Genomic DNA, 19,659 nt, shown 5'->3' with positions numbered 1-19,659 from the left:
AGGCCAAGACAACAGCGAAAGAAAGAAAAATGGCCAAACAGGCCGTCGCCAGACGAGATGAGGCCAAAGAAAATAGCCAAACAAGTTCGCTATGTTCTACGAATAACGACCAAACAGGCAGAGTTGATGAACAGAGAAAGAGAGAGACAGGGAGAGAGAGAGAGGGAGTGAGAGAGAGAGAGTAGAAGCCGAAGCAGGAGCTGGCAGTTGTTGGCGTGCTTGTTTGTCATCATCATTATCATCATCGCCATGGTTATTATCATTATCCACAGCTGTATGCAGTTTTTCAGTTTTTCACTGCCAGATTGCGAGTGGAATGGTGTGGCGTAGCGTGGCGTGGCGGCAGACACGACGGAAAAGAAACATGTTTTTCCAGCAGCGCAATTTTACCTTGCCAACAACCAAATACAAAAATGAGACCAAGCCAAAAACGAAGATACATCCGCCACATGGACCGCATGTCTTTCACTCGCCCAGCCAACCAAATAGAGAGGCTGCCTAGCAGCTAGCCCGGCCGACAGTCAGTCAATTCTTCAACTTGGCTTAGAAGTTGGCTGGTTGGTCGTTTGGTTGGTGGGTTACTTCGTTCGTTCGTTTGCCGCAGTTGCGTTAAAAGGTATTATGATAAACTCTACGCCAGAGCCACAACCAGAACCAGATGCAGAACAAGAGCTGCTGCTGCTGCTGTTGTTGCTGTTGTTGCTGCTGCTGCTGCTGCTGCTGCTACTGCTGCAAGCAAAGCAAACTAAAAGGCAAGCCAAGTTACTTACGTGCAACATGAAGCACATGCCCCTTAGAGCATGTACATGTACACACAATAACACGGCAATTAGAAACAGCAAGAGTTTGCCACAGGTCTCTACAGAGGAAAAGCTCACAAAGAGTGGAAGAGAGAGAGAGAGAGAGAGAGAGCGAGAGAGGGGAAGAAAGAGAATGAGACAGGTATTTCCACCAGAACAGCGCACATAGAATAGTAGTTGCATTAGCCGCTCCCCAAAAGCACACACACACACATACACAGATATACAATCAGGCACACACACACACACAACCACACACTCTCAGGCACATGCCCCAGCTTAGCTCTTATACAAAAGTCTGTAGGTGGACTTTAAGTTGCGGCTTCAACTGAAGTTCTAATGAAATGCTATACAAAATGTTGAGCAACTCAGCCAAAAATAATACACTGAAGAACCACAAACATTTCAGACAAAAGAAAGAGGTTTTTTCCTTAAACAAAAAGTCTTCAAAAGGCAAAGTTTCAATTCTAAAATAAATAAGTAAGATGCATAAAGAACTTAAAGTATTTGCTTCTGCATGCATATTCATATCAACTCTTTTTCTTAATACTTAATTTCTTACAAATCTGTTTTTTTTTTTACAGCGAAGAACCACAAACATTTAAGACAAAAGAGAACTTCAATAAAAGTTTAAATAAGTTAAGCCAAGTACTCTGTATGCATAATTAATATTATTCTCAACACTTGTTGAGTTTTTAACAAGCAAAGTTTATGTTTTATAACAATTAATAAAAGTTGAAAAATCTTAAAGTAATTTCCTTCTATGCATATTTAATTTAATTCGAATCTAGTTTTTCTTTAAATTTATTTTTCAATGGGCACAAATAATATTACTTGTATATTTTTTTCACCTAGGAAAAACCATTTCATTTACTTTTCATATATAAGATAAAAGTTTAGACAACTTACTCTCCATTAACATTTCATATAATTCTCAACTCGTTTTTAATTATTATTATTTTTCATATATTTTTATTTTATTTATTTATATATTATTTATTTGTTTTAAATTTATTTTTTATTTGATTTATTTATTTATATTTTATTTATTTTATTATTATTATTTGTAATTTATTTTTTAATTATTATTTTTTATATATTTTTATTTTATTTATTTATATATTATTTATTATTGTTTAATTTATTTTTAGTTTGTTTTTATATTTTATTTCTTTTTATTTTATTTATTTTTGGTTCATTTATTTTTCATTTTTTACTTTTTGTTTATTTATTTAATTAAATTTTTTATTTGATTACGTTAACATATTTCTTCATAGCCGCTGCTCTAAAAGATTTTTTACTGTGTCATTTTGGGTTTCATTTGGACGAGAAACTTAATAGGCGTAAATATCAATTAAGTAATTATCAACTTTTAATTGAACATAAAAATCATTCCTTCTAATTTTTTATTTTATTTTGAGTTCACCTCGCTTCAAGTTTATGGATCCTGCAAAACACTTTCAAATTGACTTCTACGACCCACATCAACTTTTCTAAGTGCTCTTCGCCTAGACAAACTTTATGCGCGCTCGCCCGCTCATAAGCCAAAACTTTCAAAACTATAGAGTTTTGCATCGCGTAGGTCGTGAAGACTCTGCGCTGCCTCCACATTAATTAAATTTTGCACCAACGTTTGTAAGAAACAAAGCAATAGCAACAACAACAAATGAAAATAATAATAATACGATAGGGCGATGCCGCGCAGCTTTAAAGAGGAATTTAATTATAGCAAAGCTTCCAAGCAAAACAGAAGAAAAAAAATCGCAGAGCTGCATAAAAAAAAACCAGTGAGAGAATGACAGGGAGAGAGAGAGAGAAAGAGAGAGTAAAAAAAAAATTAAAATTAAATGCGAAGCACTACGTAGTACAAATCATGAGCTGTGCAGCCAGAAGCTAGCCGGGTCGGTCACAACATAGGGCCGTAAAGTTCCGCAACTGGTAGACCAGGGAACGCAGCACAGATAGAGATAGAGACAGAGCAAGAGCGAGCGATAGAGAGAGAGAGAGAGCGAGCGATAGACAGACGGAGAGCGGGAGGCTGACACTCAAAGGCCGCCTACAGTCGTTGCTCTGGTGCTTTTCTGCTTTTCGCTGTCGGGTTTAATGAACGGAAATCTCTTGCAAATATTCAATTGCTATACACAGCTCTCTGAAGCGCAGTCAGCGCAGACTGCATACATATATATTTATATATGCACATACACACACAGGCGCAAGTAAAGTATGTATATATATATATATATATATACATATAAGCACGATATGGTCGCATCCACATACAGTGGAAGTGAACAGACAAAGCGCATGTCGAGCAGCAGCAGCAGCAGCAGCAGCCGCCGCCGTCGACCATGCCGATAATGATGTTGTGCATGCTGATGATGAAGTTACACTCCAAACCGAGTGCAATGTGCGTTGTGTTCGCTCACAGACCAATGATAATCAAGTTTGATAATGATGTTGCCCTACGGCTGCCAGACAGGTTGCTAGCCAGCCGCTGCCGCTGCCGCTGCTGCGCCTGGTTTTTCGCAATTATTTGAAGTAGTCAACGGCAGCACAGATTTTCCACACACACACACCAAAAAAATTCGAGAAAAACCGAAAGAAAAAAAATACAAACAAAAATTATGTGAACTGTGAAAGCCTCTGCGAAACAAATTTTTTACGGAAACAAAAATTTCTGATTAAAAAAAAATAATCGGGAAAGTTTTTAATTGATCATTCGGCATGAAAAAATGTTAAGCAATAAGAAATTTTAATAATTATTGAAATATTAATTCATATTTTTGTATGAATTTTATTTAGTTTATTTATTAAAATTTTTATTGATTTTCGATTTATAAACAAATATTTATATTTTTATAATTTATGATATATAGTTTATTTATTCATATATGTTTTAAAATTTATGTGTATCACATTTTAATTTGCATATAATTTCTATTTAGTTTATTTATTAATATTTTTTTAATTTATATTTTTTGAATACTTATTGAATTATATTTGTATATACTTATTAATAATTTATTTGTTTTTTTTTTTTCATACACTTTTAGATAAACATATATTGTTATACTTTATATCAAATTTAATTTTTATGAATTACATACATATATAGATATTTTATTTTTCAAATACTCTAAATTCTTGCAAGCTAGCAAGATGTTGTATATACATATATAAATAAATATATTTGTGTATATACATGCAATGTCTTCTACCCATACCATAAGCCAAGTTATAACCAAAAACAGAACGCACTTGGCGACAGCATTAAAATACATTTGCTGCAGATAAACTAAAGCCCGGGCCTAGGCCTAATGCCAAAACATATTTATAGGCTCGTCGTCGCATAGATCTGGCTCCCTCTCTCTCTCTCTCTCTCTCTCTCTGTCTATTGGTCTCCCTCCTCTCTCGCTCTTTCTTTAGCTGCACATACATTTGCAATATTAATAATCTGCTGCCATTGAAAGCCATACAAGGCGCGACGCTGCGCTGTACGTGTCAACATTCGACGCTGGCTGCGCTGTCGGCGTCAGCGGCGACTGCATGCGCGACGGCGCATATAAATTTTGTGTTCTTTTTTATGCTTTTCTTTTTTTTTTTGGAGTGGTCTAGGAACTTTTGCGCCATTGCGAGTGGCATGCAACGACAACAAAAACAACTACAACAACAACAACGAGAAGCAACTTATGTGCCAGTGCAGTGCACGCAGAGCGTGTGGAGCAAAGAGCGGCGCAGCAAAAGCTAGCGAAACATGGCACAGTGGTGTCATTGGAGTAACGAACATACACACAGATAAACAAAGAGACAGCGTGGGAAACGCTGTTATGGAAAAACTAAAAGAAATGAACATAAAATCAAATATGTTAAGCACTCGAAAGAGAAAAGGCGTCGTTCATGGCAAAGGAAAAATGTTGTTTACGGCCTGCCAACAATTTGAAGAGCAGGACTCGGGACTATTTGGATTCAGCTAGAGAAACGGCTATGCAATAAAATAGGTTAGGTTATAAAAAACAGATAAATGCAATGATAATGCTGACCATAAAGATACTAGCATAGCAAAAAAATAAATATGTTAAGTAAGCTAAAACATGCATAATTTTAATTGGCTATAGAAAATATTCTTTGATCAAAGGACTATGGGAAGAAACCATCAACAAGTGAAATTGAATGAATTTGAATTTTGGGTTAATTATTATAAAACTGCGTATTGAAAAGGAATAATAATAATTTAATATATTTATTATTATATATTCCTTTTTTTATAATTTCAATTTTTTTTGTTTATAAAATTTAATAAAAATATAATTTTATATATTTTATACATAAATAGAAAATATATATAATATATATAAGTATTTTTTTTTTATTATCAAATTATAATTTATTAATTAGGCTATCATTGGAATTATGCTTGAGTTTTCAATGGGGAGCAATATATTTTTTTAAATAAAAAGAACTTTCAGGCAGGCAAGATAATTACCAAAGTTCCGCTCATAACGAAGTCAATTAAGGCAAATCTGTTTATATTTCTCTAGTACAATTCTCAGCTGAATTTTATATTCCAGCTCGTCTACATTCCACACATAATTAAAACTATTTACATCTATTTATAATTTCGCAGTAATTTCTATATTCTTTAATTTATTTGCCACAGTCCGCACCACTGTGCAGTCGAAGCGCACAAAATGCCTAGGCTGTATGTCTGTGCCTTGGCGCTGGTCACAGTGACTTTTGTGGAAGCAGGCAGGAAGAGAGTGAGGAGAAGAGGAACAGGGACAGGGAAAGGGAGAGAGGGAGCAGGAGAGAGCGAATGGCTAACCACGCCTTTCCATTGGCCTTTGTCTCTCGTGCTCTTGTGCCTGCTGTGGCTTCAGCTCCTTCTCCTTCTCTCACAGACTTCAATGCGTTGTTGTTACTGCTGCTGTGTGTGTATGTGTGTGTGTGTGTGAGTGTTGAGTGCACAACAAATATTGTCGCCGGCTAGGTCGGGAAATCAACGCACTAAGCAGCGACACTGTGGATGCCCCCGCTCCCTCTCCCTGGCTGACGCTGCTGCTGCTGTTGCTGCCGGCGGCACAAAAGTAAATAGTAAACAAAAATAGTTTTGCAGGCCAAAGTAAAAATGCAAAAAGCCCGCAAAGACAGCGGCGAAAATAAAATAAAATGAAATAAAAATAAAAACAAAAGCATTGAGCAAAAGGCAAAGGCAAAACGCATGGCACAAGTAAATAAAAATAGCGCAAAAACAGCTTTTTCTAGTTGCTGTTGTTGTTGTCAATATTGTTGTAGTGGGCCAGTTGAAATGAAATTAAAGCTGCTTAAACGCAGCCCTGAGACGTGTGGTTTACAGTCCGTCTGTGTAAGTATGCGCGCATATGTAAGTATTTACGCTATATAAGCACTGGCCATTTAGCCAGAGCCCTATACACACAAGCCATATATACACAAACAGCAGATATATACAAACATATACACACATATGTACATATATAGCTCTTTATAAACTGATTAAGTGCACGGCATGCACTGTGCGACGCGGCCTAGCAGCAAATGACGACGACGAGCTCCATAAATTGATAAGCAATTCACTCCAACAAGATTAACAACAATTGGTTTTAGTTACTGTTGATGGGTGAACTAGCCGGCTAGTAAGTAGTTACGTTAAATGCTAGTACAATTGTTGGCAGTCTGCGGATCGATCATAGAATAATAACAGATGCAAGTGATTAATGCGATTGCTAAATTGATTAGTCATAGATAAGAATTTATAGGAATTATTTATTTGATTAGCATGCGTTCAAATTGATGTGCCTCAGGAAATGAATAGCTATATATATATACACATATACATATATACACTCATGATGAAAATAATAGGTACACCCCTTAAAATTAAACTTTTTTGAGTTTAGTTTAGCAAAACATTTTTTCTACTGCCCTTAGCATGAAAATTTAAATGCACATTTGTATATTAGGTATATATTAATAAAAATACATAAATTTGAAAAAAAAAATATTATTTTTTTAAAAGTTACAAACAAATAAACAAAAATGGAGCTTTTTGCGCTTGACAAAAATAATAGGTACACTTTACTTTCGTAAGATGTATTTATTTTTTTGATTTTCAAATCATTCAAAATCTTTTGCTATTATATTTTTGGATCAATATCCTGTATACCCTCTTTTATTTTCATGCAAATTTTTTATCTGATTGGTCATACTCCTATTTAAAGCTTGGCAGGTCCCATTCGTAATCTTCCTCCAGGTTTCTTGGACACAGTCCATTATTTGGCGTTTAATGTCACACTTTTTCTTTACCATCTGCTTTATCAATGCACTACACACGTTTTCGGTTGGATTCAGATCAGGAGAATGACTGGGCCAAGCGAGAGTGTCCACCTTACTAACCTCGAGCCAAGCTTATTCTATTGTAGACGAGTGTCTCGCGCCGTTATCTTGTTGTCAAACCTAGCGCAGAGGCATGTTATCCTCAGCATATGCTAACATTATATTTTCGAAAATATCTCTGTAGTCTGCTACTTTCATAACGTCAGATATTAGGAAAATCAGACGATACAGAAGCAGCCCCACACCATAATGTTTCCACCGACATGGTTCGCTATTTTTTTTGTGTAGCGAGGATCGAATTCTTTACCTGTAAGGAGTCTTACATGCATGGAATAGTCATTTCTATAATGGCAAATTTTGGTTTCGTCGTTAAATAGGATAATACGCCACTTTTTTTTGACTTTCAGATCCCTCCCAGGTGATGTGGTCTTTAGCAAAATTTTGCATCATCATAAAATTTTTGGTGCGCATCGATTTCAACCATTTTTTCGATACGACCTGATAGTTTAGCCATAAGTAGTCATCTCCTAATTGAAGAAGCATTAATAATATTATCTATTACGGAAGCAATGACCTTTGAAGATTTGAAAGGGTCGGAAAAGTTGCAATCCTTATAATGCGTCGGTCCAGTTCTAGTGTGGTTTTCGATGGACTTCCACGTGTTCTCTTTTTGTTGTGCATCTTTAAAGCATTTTGCACAACGTTAAGAGATCTGTTCATCAGTTTCGCAATTTCACGCAAAGATTTGCCATTCCTTCGAAGGTTTTAGCAATTCTGCGTTCCTGACTCGAACAATTAATATTTCGACCCATCTACATATGATATTGATAATTTTTTTTACATCAAACATCTGTAGGAAGGTTACCTACTATTTTACAACAATAAAAGAAATCATTCTTATTCTACACTTTTTTTTTCGGGCTGAAGTAATGGAGAGTACCTATTATTTTCAGCAGGCCCATTTCAGTTTAATGAGACTACTATGAATTTAGGGGGAAATATAATTTTTTTTTTTGGCATGCATCATATTGCCAGATTGCTCTCTTAAAGTTACCATCGATTTTTTTTCAAAAATATCAAAAATTAATTAGTTATGACAGAATCTTCAAAAATTTTTGGGTGTACTTATTATTTTCATCATGAGTGTACATGTGTACAAGTCATAGCTATTTACCTTATCATTGTGTTAACACATTCACTTTCGATAAGCCTAACAACATATAATCATATCGATACAAGATCTAGAACAAGCTAACCAAATTCCCACTCTTATCTACAGCGAATAAGTGAATAAGTGTGTATACTATATCATGTGGAGAGAATTTCACCAAACACGTGCTTAGATAAATAACAACAATTTATTTAACAGTAACAACAAAAAAAAACACACACGAAGGGAGAAAACCGCAAAAGGGAAGCGTAAGCGAATCACAACAAAACATAAATCACTCAAAAGGTTATTTTATTGACCTTGAGTAAGAGCAGAGAGAGATAGAGAGAGAGCGAGTGACAGAGAGACAGAGAGAGAGAGAGCGCGAGCAAACGTTCGCCGCACAGAGTTCACAGTGCAACTGTCGCTGGCCAACCGCCACCCCACCCAAACATACAGTCAGCTCTCGCGTATAACGGACAAATCATTTAGCATAAACAAATGCCAAGCGAATCGCAGCAAAAGAGATTACAAACAAATTCTATGCGTTAAAAATAAAACAAAAATGCAGCAGCAAAAAACAAAAAAAATCACAGAGAGAGACAGAGTGAGAGAGAGAGAGATACACACACACGCAGCGGGCATTGAACGCTTGATATAAGCAAAAAGAAACAACAACAACAACACGAAAGGCAGCCAACGAAACGAAAAGCACACGCAATTTGCCAACGCAGCTGACGACTGCGACGCTGCAGCGCGAAAATGAAAAAGAAGAAACAACAGCAACAACAACAACAACAAAAATGTGTAAAACACATAAATAAATAAAATGAAATAAATTGCAAGAAAAGAAAAGAAAAGTTAAACGCATTTGATTGAGTTAACGATAGAAACGCGTCGACAACAACGCACAATGAACTTTCAACGTGCTGTTAGATACTTTACAGTTGAGATGCGCATAATTTCGAGCAGCTATCTCGCTCGCTCGCTCGCTTGCTTGCTTGCTGCCTCTCTCACTCTGCTTGTTGCACTGCTTTGTAGCAATTGGCGTATGAGTAATACATACATATATATATGTACATGTGTATGTATATGTGTATATATAACGGATATTACGTATGCGCAGCATTGGCTCTGTGCGCTTGCACTTTAAGCTTTGCTACATAACCGAAAATATCAGAGTTCAAAGCACACAAACACATAAACACACACACACGAGTGCGCATATAGTATTTTATTACACGACTGCATAAAGACCTTGGCTTGGCTTTGCTTGGCCCATTTTAAGTATCCAATTACAGCTGCAACAAACAGCATCAATAACAACGAGACGTAAACAGGCCCTTAGCTTATGCACATTGTACTGCAAATGGGCGTGTGTGTGTGTGTGTTTGTGTCTGTATAAAAGTCAAACTATCAATTACAATTATGTGCACAAACGAGACGCTTGTATTCGCACTCGCTCAGCAGCTTCCGATGACTATTCAAAACAATTAACTGCTGCAGCTAAACAAATATTCATTGCGAGTCTTAAAACGAAAACTAAATCTTGAATTGTGCACAAGCTGAGAGTACAGCACATTGTAGTATATGGAGTGTTAGAGCGAGAAGGCATGCGCCTATACGGAAAAAAAAAACTAGATGTGCACACACGCTCAGAGAGAATTGCAGTTACATCTAGGTGAGCCCGCAGCTAAGTACAAAGCGGGCCTGTTCGTCCCACACCTCGTCACACACACACACACAACTTGACCCAAGCCCAGCCCCAGTCACAGACCCAGTTTTTCAGTCCCCAGTCCGACAGAAACACAATTTCGTAAATGCACTTCAAAAATTAACTAGCTTATAAAACGTTGCACAATGAACAATGCACAATGCATTGGCATTTGCAACAATAAAAATGCAAAATGTTTGCTTCTAAGTAAAACTTTATATACAAAATAGCAGAAGCGAACAGCAGTGAGAGGAGTTCTTAAAAACATGTAAATACTATGTCTAAAAGAAAAAGTAAATGTAAATAAATTAATTAATGTATATAATAATATTTGACATCGCATAAATATTTTGCAAAAATAAATTAGCATTTATTGAAAGTTATATAATAAACAAGCCAATAATAATAATAACCGCAATTATTTTTTTATGTAATCTTAATTCGAAAATATTTATTATTTAATTCTAATTTTTCTCAATATTTTAAATTAAAGTTAATTTTTTTTGCAAAATACCTTTTTTTATTTTTAGTTAAATTTTCAGTATATAAATATTTTATATATCCTATTCAACAAAATTTAATATTAAAATTTAAAGAAAATATTTAAAAATTTGTTATATTAAATATATTTTATATAATTATATGCAGCTAATTTATTATTTAACGTATTTTTAAATTTTAAATTGAAAATTCTGTAAATTAATTTTGAATTATAATTCTTTAACAAAATATAAATTAAATTAATTTAAATTATATAACTACATATTTTTCAGTGGGAGTCGAATACACATAAAAAATTCTTTACTAAGCATTCCATTCGTGCCACTGTGCGCACACTGTGCACACAAAAGCTTCAATTGTTAGTAAAATGCATTTTCGATGCAATACGAAATGAGGTTGTTGTGAGCAAAAATCACAGATAAAGCAACTCAGATAGGGCGAACGAACGACAGATTGAGAGAGGCAGAGAGAGAGGGAGAGAGAGAGAGAGAGGGAGAGAGAGAGAGAGAGAGGGAGAGAGAGAGAGTAAGGGAGAAGGAAGCGGGGAGAGTGAGAGCTTGCTATTGCTTTGATAGGTAAGTGCAATTACGCTTCAATGCATCTTTAAGATATTGTATCTATAACGTTCTCTGTATTCGTGTGCCTGTTAGAGCAAAACTTGTAGCAAAGTCTGCAGCTGTGGCTGCTGTTGCTGATTGACAGTGGGACAGGTTGGCAGGCCATTCTGTAAAATGTTACAGCCACGCCATTCCACCTCACTTCTTGCACCTCTGTGCTACTAAAAGATAAGAACACGTCCGTTTTCATACGCAGCATCCGCAGCAGCATCGGCAAAAACTTCCAACAACTTTTCTATTAACGCAATACTGGGAAATATAGGCAGACATCGCTCGAGGCTCTTCTTGGTCTATTGTATCTATACAAAGGAGATATATGTATATGTATATACATATATATGTGTATGGGTGAGCGCAGAGCTGTAGCAGAGTTTGTAGAGGCTCTGCAATTCAAATGCAATGAGGCGACACATACAACAACAGCTACAACAACAACAACAACAACAATAGCAACATCACAAGACTGCAATTGATTGCAGCAAAAGTTAAGTAGATTATGATGGAAAACTTTTAGACACGACAGATCCAAAACGAATGGACCAGAGACTGACTGACATGATACGAGAGTTTGCTACCACAGCAACTGATGCTGGTTGATGTGTTGCTGCTGTTGCTGCTGCTGCTGGTGGCGCAGTGCAACCGCAGAAAAGTTTTTAGCCCAAGTATGTAGTGTGTAATGAGAGTTTTACCAACTATTGGAAAAATAGCAAAAAGAAAATACCGAAAACGTTAGCCAACGAAAGAAAGAAAGAAAGAAAAAACTAGTTTTTCTTGCTGCTCTGGCTTTGGCTCTGGCTCTGGCTGTGGCTGAAAAGAAAGCCAACCAAAGCCGGAGATGAATTTTCGCTGTTCGAAGGCTGTCAACGGTCTTATGATATTTATTTGCTAGAAATAAAATGTATATGCTTTAACAAGAAATAAAGAACAAACCGCAGCTCAGGGCATTGATTGTGCAAAAGAGACAGAGATACAGCGCGAGAGAGAGAGAACAAAGATAACTGGCGGAAAATAATCAACTTCCTTGACGGCAACATTTTCTTAAGTGCAGCGTTTAACGGAAATTGTTAGCAGCAACAGAGAAACTAGTTATAATTTTCTTCTCTTTTTTTTTTTTTTTTTGGCTGTTATTGAATTTAATTGAACGAAGTTAATTTGCCAGAGAAACTTGATGGAAAATTGGTGTAAAAAAACTACAAAGAGCTAAGATTTTAAAAGACAGAAATCTAGAGGTCATAAATAAGGGCAATGCGAGAGATTGAGAGAAACATAGATGCAAGTGAGAAGCAAAGTTAAGCGAGATCAATGAACTGAAATATTGATATGACAGTTGGTGGGGAAAATAACTGATAAAATAAATAGAAAGTGAAATTGATTTTTATTTCTAATGTATAAAATTGTACACTATTTTTTGTACTTTTAAGACTAAAAAATTGTACTAATAGTTATGTATAAATATAAGTCTCATCAAAGCAATCAGAACACTATATGAAATTAGATATTTAACCCTTTGAAAACATTTTTTTTTTTTTTTTTATTTTCAAAATTATTTATTTGCCAACAGTATATCAATTGCGAAAATAGGAAGTAATTCTTTTCAGTCACTTGCGCAAAACTGTAGTCTCTAGTCGAAATCTTGAGATATATTTATCTTCTTATAAATATATACACAATATGTGTATATATATACTGTACATAAACGCAAAGTAAACGTCTGCAAAACTAAACTAAATTCCTCTTAAGGCACATTTAGATGTACAACAGAAATCTGTGCATAAGTTCATGTACTATAAATAGTCGCTTTATATTTAGTATCTAACATTTTCTTAATTTTCTATTAAGTTTGCCCAATTATGGCGCCAAAAAACCAAAAAAACGAACTAAGCAACATCATTAGCAACAACATTTGGGTCGATTTCTCTTTTAGTTGTGATTTATTCGATCAGAGCTCAACGATTTGCTAAAGAATTCCCGCCGCCAGGTCAGTCAAAGCTTATTAACCTATTGCACGTCCGTCAATCAGTCAGTCAGTCCGTCATTTAGCTACGGTTGGAGCTGAGTAAATTGATGAATCTTTAAACTAACACGAACAAAAAACATCTGTTCGACAGCCCGCCCGGGTTAATTAATATATGGCTACCTGAAAATCGATTCGCCCACCCGGGCTATAAAGCTCAGCTAGCTGTTGTATTAATGGGATAGGCACATTCATATTCAAATGTGTTAAAACTTACACACATCACTAATTGTTGTTAGCTTCTTCAGGAAACAAAGATCAATGCATAGAAAACATACCTGCGGAAGACAACAAAAAAACAAAAAGCAAAAATTAGTTTAAAATTCAGTTATTCATTCATATTTGTCTTTTTTTTTTTTTTTAATTTTGTTTATTTTTATTTTTTTAATGTTTGCCTCTAAAAGCCAAGCCCCAAAATAAATAAACTAAAGCGGAAGCATTTCAGCTATTTTGCATAAAACGTTTGCGCTTGTTTTTGTGTGCAAAAGTTGTACTTCAATGAATAAATACATATTAAAGCCAAATGCAACGAAAAAAATATAAAATTAAAAAAATATATATACATATGTTGTATAAATATTCAAAAATATTTGAAGAACTAACTTTATTTTTGTTATGCATATTTTTTTTTTTTTTTTTTTTTTTTTTTTGTATGCATAACCAACATGAATAATGAATAATAAATAAATGCATCAAACAAATTTTATTACTATTATTATTATTTAAATAAAAGGTTTAAAAAACTTATAATTTTTTATAAAGATACAAAATTGTACCAAAAGGTTATGAAAAATAGCTGTCTATATATATTTAAAGAATAAAATTATTGATTATTAATTATTGCATATCCAATAAAAAACAAAAAATATAAAAATAATACAACAAAATATATTTAAAATATATTTTGTAAATATTTTTTAATTCGATATATTTTTATAATTTAAATATATATTCCACTGTGTTTGTATTTGTTGCTCAAAGCTCAACGGTCAAACAATTTATGCAAAATTTTCTTCCCATTTTCCAGCAATTTGTTTGCATTTAGAGAAAACTGGTTTTTAATAGCATGGAAAATCTTCACTTGTTTGTGCAGGAAATGAGAAAATTACAGTGTCCAAAAGACAAGCAAAAGGAAACGAATAGTTTCGAATTGAGTCTCTAGGCAACGATGATGATATTGAACCGCTACTTTATATATTTTCATCACATTTTTGTTTCGTTTTTTGAGATACATTTTTTTTTTATTTGATTTCGACGTCAGGCGCTAAACGATGCTGAAACGGAACTGGTAGCCCCAAAAATAAGTAAACCGGCACAACAGGTAGTCAAGTAAGTCAGGCGTCCGTCTATATCAGAAGCGGCGACGACAGACGGACAGATCGACAGACGTACAGACATATCGAGTGCTAATCAAAAACAAGACAAGAGTTAACCAGCAAAATGTAGCAAATATAGTAAATGTGGCAAATCTGGCTAAATAACCGGACGAGCGCAAAATAGAAATAACAGATCCACTGCCATATAGGTCAATAAAACCCAGACGAGATGGCTATAGTATAATGGAAAAGAAAAATGAAATCCAATGAATCAAAATCTTTGCCAAATCGAAAAAACAAGAAAGAAAAATCAAATCAAAAGCATAATTTATAAATCGCATGTCCGACAAAATATTTGACAAATTATTTCGCCCGCTGCGGCAGCGGCAAACAAAAGTTAATGAACTTGTTGGCCAGATGATGCTCAGAGCCAGAGGCAGAGGCAGAAGCAGCGACAGAGGCTGCTGCTGTTGATGAGAGGAACCAGAGAGTGCGAACGAGCAAACAGCAACACCAGCACGACAAGCTAATGATAATAACATAACACATACTATGTACACAATACCAAAAACAACAACAATACCAGCAACAACAACAACATTTGGTTGAATGAATGAAAATGCCTACACCGCGGCCAAAGCGCTTTAGCCCCAGAGCAACTACATAAACACTAAGGCGAAATTCGGTTAATAAAAACAAAATAAAGCAAATATACAGACATACAAACACACACACACGTACACACAAATATGTATATGCAGTCAAACATCTCACTAGAACCTATATCAACAGAGAGAGCGAGGGAGGGAGAGAGAGCGCGCATGGAGCAAAAACAAATGCTGGAAACCCATTTGAGTACAATAACATCTAATGAGATTAGCAACAGCACAGCACAGCAGAGAGAGACGGAGAGAGGGAGAGAGAGCGGGTGAGTGAGTGCAAGACAGAGCGAGAAAGAGGCAAAGCATGTGGGCAGATCGTTTAAATGATATTTCGATGCGTCAGATACTTGCATTTCAGCTAATTAATAACAAGACAAATGTTTTAATAAATCAAAAAACGAGCAGAAACAATAATAAATAAATAAATAAACAGAAAATGTATTGATCATAAAAAGCACAATGTATAAAGTGGGAAAATAAATATTTGTTTAGTTACTCGAATAGCAAAACGGGGAAACAAAACGCAACTGGGGGTTCAATAATTAATAAATGAGAAATTGAAAAGAAAAAACAAGTAATTTAAATTGGTATTTAAATATTCAAATATTTTTAGCTAAATACATACTTTAACTATCATATGATCATGAATAAAAATAAACCTTATAAATAATTCTATTTGAGCAGAAGTTCAGTATATCATAAATAAATAGTTTTTGTTATTAATTCAAATTATTTTATACTAAAATTAAATAACTTTTGAGTGAAATTTGATTATATTGAAAACAAATTAATATTTATTTTATTAATTCTAAATGAATATTCAATTTATGTATTTATTATTTATTACTTATTCATTGAATTTTTAATCTTTCATTTCATTTTTTGTTGCTCATTCGTTTATATTTTTAATTTTTGCTTCTCACACAAATCTCTTAAAAATGTTCCGAGTTCATTTATCAGCTAATCAACTCAATCAGGCAAGCAACTTTAGCAAATCGATACGCCCCATTTTCGAGCAATTTATAAATGAGCTAATAATGAACAGACTTTAAAGCGAGAGATAAACAAAGTGGATAGAGACGAAAATACCCTGCAGTTAAAGCTGTAATATATGAACATGAAATAAAAGCTGATTTTTATATATTAAGTTAACTTAACAATCGCCAGCTTAACCCAAATTCAACTAATTATTAACCACTAAAAATTACTTTAAACCATATTTCTCTCTCACTTGTCACATACTATGGCTCACTTTGATATGCCCACTCTACATTTTTATAATTTATATTTTTTGTGTGTATTTGGTTTTCGGCTTCTTTTTTTCTGTTGCTTGGGGGAATTTCGATCAACTTATTGTAGTTAATACACAAACGAGATCGCCGCCTTGTCGGTGTATATAATATTATAATAAGCAAAAATAAATGCTCATAAATATGAACAGGTTGGACACACAAAAAAGGCGACACAGAAATTGATACGTTGACATTTGCATTTAGCTTAAAAAAAAATAATACAAATAAAATACCAAATTGATTTTTTTTTTTATTCGTTTTCGATTTCAATTGCTGACAGACAAGCAAGAAAAAATAGACATTGTCATTGTGTAGACAAATTGGATTTAGCTTTGGAGGAAAATAAAAAATAAAAAATATTTAAAGTTTTTCCATTTACTAAGCGGATTTACGTAAGTAAAATGAGTATATTGGTTTTGTAAATAATGTATAGTGGCAAATCGAAATCGAATCTGTGAGCACTTGAGCCGTGAATGACTATTCTGTAATCGGTAATGCCCGACTGCAACGTTATTACTTATTTCTATATATTTTTAACTTGGCCAAATAAGGTTGTTTGCAGATGCAGGCGTTGACAAAAATGGAAAAGCTGACAGCTAAGGGAAAAATCAATGGATCTTGGTTTGGCTTTGCTGCTGCTGCTGCTGCTGCTGTCAGTGCAGTTAGCAACAGCAACAGAGATTCCTAGAAATAGTCAAGCTATTCGTAACTGGTTAAGAGTCAGATAATGCCTGAATGCTCAACTGATTGCAGTTGGATGCTGCCGTCTGCCGATGATGGATGCTGAATTCTGTTTATGCCTTGCACTAATAATGTAAAAATAGATCCAAAGAATTAATGGAAATTTTTTATGGAATTTCCAACTGCAGCCGTAAGTCATCAAAATCCATTTATGGCTGATTGCGTGTGTGCAGATGCGTTTACGATAAGCCAATGTCCAAATGTGCTTCAATTCAGCTTTGCACTTTCCAAGGGATTCGGACAAACGATTGTTATAGTTGTGTGAAAAATAGAGAGAGAACGAAAGAGAGAGAGAGAGAGAGAGAGCGAGAGAGAGAGAGAGAAAGACTGCATGTGTGTGTATAGCAATAAACACACATATTGCATATCTACTGTAGACGAATAAATGAGCCATAAAAAACAGATTGAACTAAATAAAACGACTATTAGGGAAACAATATCAAATTTGCGAATTTAGTTTTAATTATAGATTTTTATGCGCGTTCAGTTAGTGAATAAGAGTATATTTGTTTGTTGGATAATATTCGCCAGACATGAAAACTTTTACTAATCTACTCAGCAGAGTTGAAATCTGGAATATAAATTGGCTAAAGTTTATTTTGAATATACTCTATATTACTTGAATTATTTATCTATTATATTATTGAATTACATTGTAGTTATATATATTATTATATATATTTAGTATTTATTATATACTAGCATATAATATTATTATTATATTATATACTATTAATGATGATGCTAGAGAAAGGTAATCCTGAAACTTGAGTATTGGACAGTGAATAACGACCAAGAGCACATTGCTTCCCCTTTTGAAAGCTAACATTCATTATTAACATATACATCTTAACATAGATTCATTTAACATTTCTATGTAGAGACTTTCAAATAGTTCAAAGAAATTAAATTTGATCGATTTAGTTAAAATCTAAACATAAATTACTGTACACTAATTATATTACTCTAATCATTTGTAGATCTCGAGTAACTTGAAACGAGCTGCTGGGCGCTACTCATGTTCTGGTTGTGCTTGTAAGCACCCATGGATCGCATGTAACTTCCTATGTGTGTGTGTGTGTGTATATGTGTGTGTGCCTTATGCTCCCAGACAGTTATGACTGACAAATCTGACAGCTATGGGGCGCTCGCTCTATACATGTGTGCATATATACATATATGAGCATAGCTTATGGCACGCATCATATGCTCGTAACAAGAGCTGAGTATTAAATGGGAGTGAGAAGACGAGCTTTGCTTTGATAAACGAACGGGGTGGCCGCAGTTATTATCAAAGCTCTTGCAAGCTGTCTTGCTGTCTTGCTGTCTCGCTCTGTCTCGCTTGCGCGAATGATTCTTTTACAGCATAAGCTTGTGTGAGTTAGAGTAGCAGGCGCAGATATATCTACGTATAATGTACATATATATATGTACGTATATACATATATATTATGTAAATTACGAGCAGAGGATACATTCCGCAAGTTCAAGTCCTGCCGAAAATGCCGTCGTGCAAATGGCATAAATAAATGGTTTCGTTTACGACTCTGGACATTAACCTGTTAAATTTCTAATGTGTGTGAGTCAAGAGAGTGTCCCGCGTCCGTGCAACCTCGCACAGGGACAGCCCGTCGGCCAGGCAGTTAGACAGTCAGCCAGTCAGCCAGTCAGCTAGGCAGGCAGTCAGTCAGCGAGACCCGCAGTTATTTCAGCCAAACATAGCGTTTGCCTCACGTCTCTCGACTCGGGGCGCCCCTCCCGCCAACGACCCTTAAAGTTGTTGCTTTTCCGGCCGCAAATAGCCAACGAGCAGCAACGTTTTGCATATTTAAGCAGCCAACAGCCAACGACCACCAGCCAACGGCCAACAGCAAGCGACCTGACAGCCCTGGATAATCTGCCATACTAATGTGAGCGCAGCCCCATTGCGAGTGTGAGGTGTGAGGGAGAGGGAGAGACTTTGACTTCAACTTTAAATGCGATTGCGATTGCGAATGCACAGCGAGAAATTAATGAGTGTGTGCGTGTGTTTCCAAATGCTAATGTTATGTAATTTCATTAGCAAGTTTACTTGAAAACGGTTTACTTATTTATAAAGTACAAATGCTTTGTAAATCAATAGAAAAAGATATGGACGACACTGAGAGAAATGAATGTACTAAACTAGACTTTAAAGACTTCAAATCTAACATTGGATGAACCATATTATCTAATGCCTTAAAAGGACTTTGTTGATTGAATAAAAAATATAAATAATTAAATAAAAATAAATAACTTAAAGAAAATAAAAATAAAAAAAAAAATCAAAGAAATAAAATAAAATACAAATACAAATAACATAAAAATTATAAAGGAATTTTATACTTTTGTTTTTCAAATTTTAGAATTTTCAATTTAAGCTTGGAATGAAAATCTCTTTAAAATTTGTCAGGTTCTATAAATTCGAAATAACTATTATAAATGAATTACTAATATAAATTTAACTAAATTATTACCGTTTA

The 19,659-nt window shown here is 34.6% G+C and overlaps 1 protein-coding gene across 10 annotated transcripts in view; it reads right to left on the bottom strand.

The window, feature by feature from the left end:
* Positions 1–19,659, bottom strand: part of mub (poly(rC)-binding protein mub) — a 120,380-nt gene that overhangs the window by 45,872 nt on the left and 54,849 nt on the right. The window contains exon 2 of one of the 10 annotated variants that reach the window (XM_089467693.1): positions 13,365–13,425. The exons of 8 other annotated variants lie outside the window; for them this stretch is intronic. The gene's annotated coding sequence lies outside the window, so the exon portion shown is untranslated. The remainder of the gene's footprint in view (positions 1–13,364; positions 13,426–19,659) is intronic. One more of the 10 variants, XM_089467695.1, reaches the window with a different exon arrangement.

The sequence above is a fragment of the Drosophila arizonae genome, chromosome 4 (genome assembly GCF_054131065.1).
Source record: "Drosophila arizonae isolate 15081-1271.41 chromosome 4, UAZ_ARI_1.0, whole genome shotgun sequence".
Taxonomy (NCBI): Eukaryota; Metazoa; Arthropoda; class Insecta; order Diptera; family Drosophilidae; genus Drosophila; species Drosophila arizonae.
Note: the sequence above shows the minus strand (reverse complement) of the source record. Positions and strands in the feature narration are given on the sequence as shown.